At 35.9% G+C, this 5,594-nt stretch overlaps 1 long non-coding RNA gene across 1 annotated transcript; it reads right to left on the reverse strand.

Annotated features, from left to right (window-relative positions):
* Positions 1-3,194: 3,194 nt before the first annotated feature.
* Positions 3,195-5,539, reverse strand: LOC116863726. The gene is made up of 3 exons (XR_004381850.1): positions 5,431-5,539; positions 4,330-4,506; positions 3,195-3,330 (listed from the first exon to the last, which is right to left on the reverse strand). It is a non-coding gene; the product is annotated as an uncharacterized LOC116863726 (long non-coding RNA).
* Between the last annotated feature and the right edge of the window lie 55 nt (positions 5,540-5,594).

Here is a 5,594-nt window from a genome sequence, read left to right on the forward strand (position 1 = left end):
ATGTTAAAAAGTGTTTTTCCTACTGAATCAATACTGGGCAGATGGATGGGTAATAGGAACAAAGAAACTTTCTTGTTACATACAACATACTGCAGTTTCTATTGGATCTCTAGTCATTGTTTATTGATTGTCATTTCTATTACAAAAGGAATATCAACTTTGTTAATTAAAGTGAAAGAATTACACATTTGTATAATGGGAAAGGGAATTGCTGGCTTGCTGTTCTGGACATGATGAGGTAGGAAACTTTGTGCTTATTCCTTCTGCTCAGTATCACTAAAAATCCTGAACATATTATAAAGACCAACAAAAGAGATTGTGAAGGATGCAGAGAAGACATCGATCTGATCTGAGGCCTTAGTATTCAAGGAATTATACTGCAGTGAGTTGTTTGGGTTTTCATGTTGCCGTGAACTGGGCACTGAAGAAGACTGAAACCAGAAATGAGATCAAGTTCAAGTCCCAAGAATTGCCTGCTGTCTTTAGCCAAAAGCTCAGGAAAGGAGTTTTCTAGCAAGACAGATTTTTTTTTTTAAACAATACTTGAATTACTCCTGAAGAAACTCCTAGAAGGAACCTTGACCAGCCCTCTCCCCATGTTGATCAGAGGTCAAAGGTGGAGCCTTGACTTCCAGCCACAGTCAGGGAACAAGACACCTCAGTGCTTTCTACGGTGTCAGTGGAGGCCAAATGGGAAGCCTGGACTTGCACTCTGCAGTAATGGAGGCCTGATAAATAAGAGATTTCAATAAAATCCAGAGTCTTAAAATACAACACCCAAAATTCTAAAATACAATTGAAAACCACTCATCATAGCAAGGACCTGGAAACACTTCAGAAGAGAAAAGATAATCAACAGACCACAACACTGAGATGGCACAGCATTTGATGATGGTTTTCAAAAGTCTAGCGGGAATAATAGAACTGAAAAATATAATAGTGGAATCAAAAAAAACCTCACTGGATGGACTCAATTATGGATTACGGATGACAGAAGGCTAAATAAACTTGACTATAGAATATAAATGACTCATTTTGAAAATAGATTGAAAACAAAACCAAAAAAAATTTCAAAAATACAGACTGAAAATTTCCCAAATTTTTACAAGCCATAAACATTCATATTGAAAAAGCCAAATAGGACAAACCCCCCAAAAAATCATGCCAACATACACCATAATTAAACTGAGGAAAAGTAAAGGAAAAGAAAAAAATCTCAAAAGCAGCTACATAGAAACTATGCAAACTAATAAGGGAGAAAGGATTCAAATGTCAGTGGGGTCCTCATCTGTGACCTTCAAAGCAGAAAGAAGTGACAACATTTTTCAAGTGCTAGAAGACAAGAACTGTCAGCCCTGAATGCTAAATCTGTCATTGTATCCATTGGGGTTTAAGGGAGAGAAGAAGATATTCTGAGACAAAGGGAAACAGAGCATTTATTTCCAGCAAATCTGTCTTTAAAGAATTGCTAAAGGAATTCTTCAGATATCAGGAAAAATATAACAGAGCAAGGATTGAGAAAAAACTAAGGAAGAAAAAACAACAGACTGAAAAAATAAGGGTAAATATGATGGACTTTCTTTTTCCTAAGGAGTTTGTTAGGTTTGGTGTTTGTGCGACATTATATCATTTGATATGGTGCTCCATACATGTAGAAGAAATACTTCAGACACTTATGTTTGAACTGTGGGGAACGTACGGGTGCCTGGGAGACTCAGTCAGTTGGTTAAGTGTCCACTCTTGACTTTAGCTCAGGTCATGATGTCAGGGTTGTGAAATTGAGCCCTGTGTCAGGCTCCAAGCTGGGCGTGGAGTCTGCTGAAGATTTTCTCTCTCCTCCCTATACCACTCCAATCCCTTTCTCTCTCTCTTTCTCTCCCAATAAATTAAAAATAAAATAAAATAAAATAAATAAAATAAAATAAAATGTGGGGAGGGTGAATGGACTTAAATGGAAGTATGGTTTCCTCATTTCACCTGAAGTGATAAAATGTCAAAACCAGGGGGAGAAGTGACAAGCTATATATGTGCATCTTAATACCTTGCGCAACCATGGATAAAACTATACAAAGAGATATGCTCCAGAATAACAAAAGCATATTAAAATAAAATTATTTTAAATGTTCCAAAAATCCACAGGGATGGCAAGAAAAAAAAAAAAAAGAAATGGGAGTGAGAAACAGAGGAAAGAAACTCAAGGCAAATAACAAAATGGCTGACACAGCCCCTAATCTATTGATAATTACTTTAAGTGTAAATGGCTTAAATTCTTCAGTTAAAAGACTAAAAGTGGCAGAGTGGACATGCAAACAAGAGCCGACTATATGACAACTAAAAAAAACTAACTTCAACGTGAAAACACAAGTGGGCTCAAAGTAAAAGACTGGAAAGTATATATGCCAGGCAAAATTTGATTTGAAAAACAAGCAGCTATAATATCTCCTCCTATAATATTTCCTAAACTCTAAATACTTGAGTGTCCTATGACCAAGTTCTCAGAGTTTTTTTCTATATGTACAAATTCTCTGGTTGAGCTCAGCTAGAAACCTACCCTTTTATAGTCCACATGCTGAAGAAGCCCAAATTCATATCACATTCCATGATCATGCCCCAGCTGCTGATTGATTGTGTGTCTCAAAGTGAAGTAGCCCCCACCCCTAAATTATGTTTAGTACATTTATTCCTCAGGAAATAACTGAGCTTCTTAACACTTAAGATAGAGAATTTTCTGGGCGCCTGAGTGGCTCAGTTGATTAAACGTCTGACTCTTGATTTCTGCTCTGGTCATGTTCTTAGGGTCATAAGATCCAGTGTTGGGCTCCATGCTCAGGGTGGCATCTGCTAAAGATTCTCTCTCTCCCTCCCCTCTGCTCTTCCCCTCACTGCTTACACTCATGTGCTCTCTCTCTAAAAAAAAAGAGAGAGAGAAAATTTTCCATGATTCCAACAGTCCTAATGTGGCCAAATATTTCATAAAATAAATATATATTATCACTATGCAGTCAACAAAAAGAAAAAATTGGATTTTAAGCACCATCATTTTATTTGGGATTAAAAATAAGAGTCCATAAGAACTATGTCACTATATTTATTTATATTGACATATTTAGTCCCTAAAATATTCTCTAAAACCCAAGGTGAAATAAGATACTTTACCTGCACACTGAGGTGGCCGTGACCAATTCCCATTGAAACATGTCACTTCTACTTCCCCAAACAGTTCAAAAGGTTTGATGCATTTATAACGTGCAGTCTCATCAGGTAGATACCTAGCCTTCTCATTTAGTATAATAGCATTTTCCACTTTGGGTGGATTCTCACAGGAAATATCTGAATAGAAAGAAAAAAATAGCATCTCTAACGTAATGATCATTTTGAGTAGCAAATCAATGAATGGGATAAGGGAGATTTAAAATCAATAGTTAATCTGTCATGAAAGAGTACCAATTTAGGAAATTTACATATAAGATTGAAGAAAAGGAGAAAATATCTTTTGATAAGATTTAAACTCCTATGAAAATGAGAATTTTTCTGGACATTTCCCATTTTTAGTAAAATCAATATTACAAACTATATAAATTCAATATGAATTTGTAAACCACAGGAAAATAATAATAAACAAATCATTTGATGTTAAATTTTGGCTTGCAATCATCCTGTTTAGGAATGTGATTTTAGGCCCTTAGAAAAATAAAGACGGTAGGCACTTCCTTAGACAATAAATGAAGAATTAACACACTTTAAAGATTATTAGAGTTGAAGGGAGAAGATGATTAACTAAGGATCCAAACAGGAGATGAGGAAAAGAACAGAAAAATACATGTTTAATTTCTAAAAACACTCTTCAATTATTATTATTATTATTATTATTATTATTATTTTGCCAATGCTTAAGGACATTTCAATAAGAATTCAAAGTGTAATTCACTAGTGAGATTCAGGTGGGTGTAAAGAACAACAGGCCACAGCTATGGTTCCTAAACTGGAGCACACATTGAATCCCTTGGGAATTGTTGAGACACTTACAGGGTTGCAGCCCCAGAGTTTTTGACACGACAGGTCTGAGCGAGCCAGTGAATTACGTTGCATTTCTAACGATTGTCCAGAAGATGCTGATGGGGCTATTGCAGGGACCATAGTTTGAGAACCACTGGGCTCTGACTAACCAATGAGTACACAGTTTCATTCCTTTATGTTAAAGCATAAACCTTCTTTGACCTGGCCTCAAACAATAATCTATGTCCATTGTTTAAATGACGTTAGAGGGAATTGTATCTTATATTTCTTAAGACATTTTGATAAATAGATTCTAAAATTTTATCAAAGTACCTTTGCATGTTGGCTTTCCTATCCATTGGCTTTTAATACACTGTATAAAATTGGGTCCATCCAATTGGTAATTATTTGGACACATATAAGTCACTTTTTCTTCTGACCTATATGAGTCCTTCTTCGGGCCTATGGGTATGGCAATATCAAAGTCAGGTAGGCCAAAACAATCCGTTTCTGAAAGAAAAGAACATGTACTTCTTTGGCAAATCGTTTAAAATACATAATGACCAATAACTAGAATGTAGAATAATAAGTACACGTCAAACCAATGGGCACTATACATAATTTTTATAAGTTGAAAAATTGTGTTAGAAGTCTTTTGTCTTAATTATATTGAATTGCCCTATGTTTATCAAAAGTAAAATATGGGGACGATGATATGGGAAGTCTGAAAAGGTAGAGATACATGTAATGCTTGATATCACATTTCTTACACTGAAATTCTTTTTTGCTCATATGAGCCATCTACATTATGAATGTATTTGTATCTTTGGTTTCTGTCAAAATCTGTTACTTTTAATTATATCAAATATCTTAGAAAAGTATACTTCTAAGGAGATAACTGATAAACTAACAGTAAATTGAATAATGATGAGCTTGGGGGTGCCTGGGTGGCTCAGTGGGTTAAGCCGCTGCCTTCGGCTCAGGTCATGATCTCGGAGTCCTGGGATCGAGCCCCGCATCGGGCTCTCTGCTCAGCAGGGAGCCTGCTTCCTCCTCTCTCTCTGCCTGCCTCTCTGCCTGCTTGTGATCTCTCTATCAAAAAAAAAAAAAAAAAAAAAAATCTTAAAAAAAAAAAATAATGATGAGCTTGCTGAGCAGGGACCAGCTGTGATCCAGGCACAGAGAGGAGGATTCTGTGGATATGTATCAGTGGATGTTGAATGTGCACATGAAGTGACGTGAAAGTGAAATAATTTGGGCTCATGCTGTCACATTTTTATTATTAGTAGGGTTATTAATTCTCTACCAGACTCCACAACTTTCTAGAGATACCTTGTTAAATTCTAGAATTACTGCCTGGTTTCATATTTGTACCATTTATGCTCTGAATTAAGAATATTGATCAACTTTAGAGTAAAATTAAATACACTGTACTTATGCATTCTGGTGGATGAGACCATTTTCCTCCTAAACACTTTATAGATGCAGATCCATTAGTCCCAAAACCTCCTTCACATTCGTAGACTATTTCTTCTCCATACTGAAAAGTGCCTGCTTTGTGAAGAGGAAGACTATGTGGAACCACATATTCTGGTGGT

This window comes from Lontra canadensis, unplaced genomic scaffold (assembly GCF_010015895.1).
Source record: "Lontra canadensis isolate GAN:19392208 unplaced genomic scaffold, GSC_riverotter_1.0 scaffold2572, whole genome shotgun sequence".
NCBI classification, from domain to species: Eukaryota; Metazoa; Chordata; class Mammalia; order Carnivora; family Mustelidae; genus Lontra; species Lontra canadensis.